The sequence below is a fragment of the Haliaeetus leucocephalus genome, unplaced genomic scaffold (genome assembly GCF_000737465.1).
Source record: "Haliaeetus leucocephalus isolate CR32 unplaced genomic scaffold, Haliaeetus_leucocephalus-4.0 Scaffold555, whole genome shotgun sequence".
In the NCBI taxonomy this organism is placed as follows: Eukaryota; Metazoa; Chordata; class Aves; order Accipitriformes; family Accipitridae; genus Haliaeetus; species Haliaeetus leucocephalus.
In genome coordinates, this window is record NW_010972991.1 from 18,602,737 (window position 1) to 18,602,981 (window position 245).

General features: G+C 76.3%; 1 protein-coding gene across 1 annotated transcript in view; it reads right to left on the reverse strand.

Annotated features, from left to right (window-relative positions):
* The window catches only part of OSR2 (odd-skipped related transciption factor 2), a 5,461-nt gene that overhangs the window by 522 nt on the left and 4,694 nt on the right, over positions 1 to 245 (reverse strand). The gene's annotated exons all lie outside the window — the stretch shown is intronic.

Sequence of the window (245 nt, forward strand, 5' to 3'; positions counted from 1 at the left end):
CCGCCGCCGGGGCAGGGCTGGAGCCCTCAACGAAAACCGCCTCGAAGCAGCGACGTGGGCAAAACCAACCCCTGGGGCTCGCTCCGCGCCGCCAACCGCGTCCCCGCCGGCTTTAAGCCCGTCTCCCGCGGCCGCGGAGGTAACCGCCAGCCGCTTCCCTCCCCCCGGGGAAGCACGGAGCCGTCGAGTGCCGGAGCCCCCTCGCTCCCCACCGCACCGGAGCCCCGTCCCCCCCCCGGCAGCCG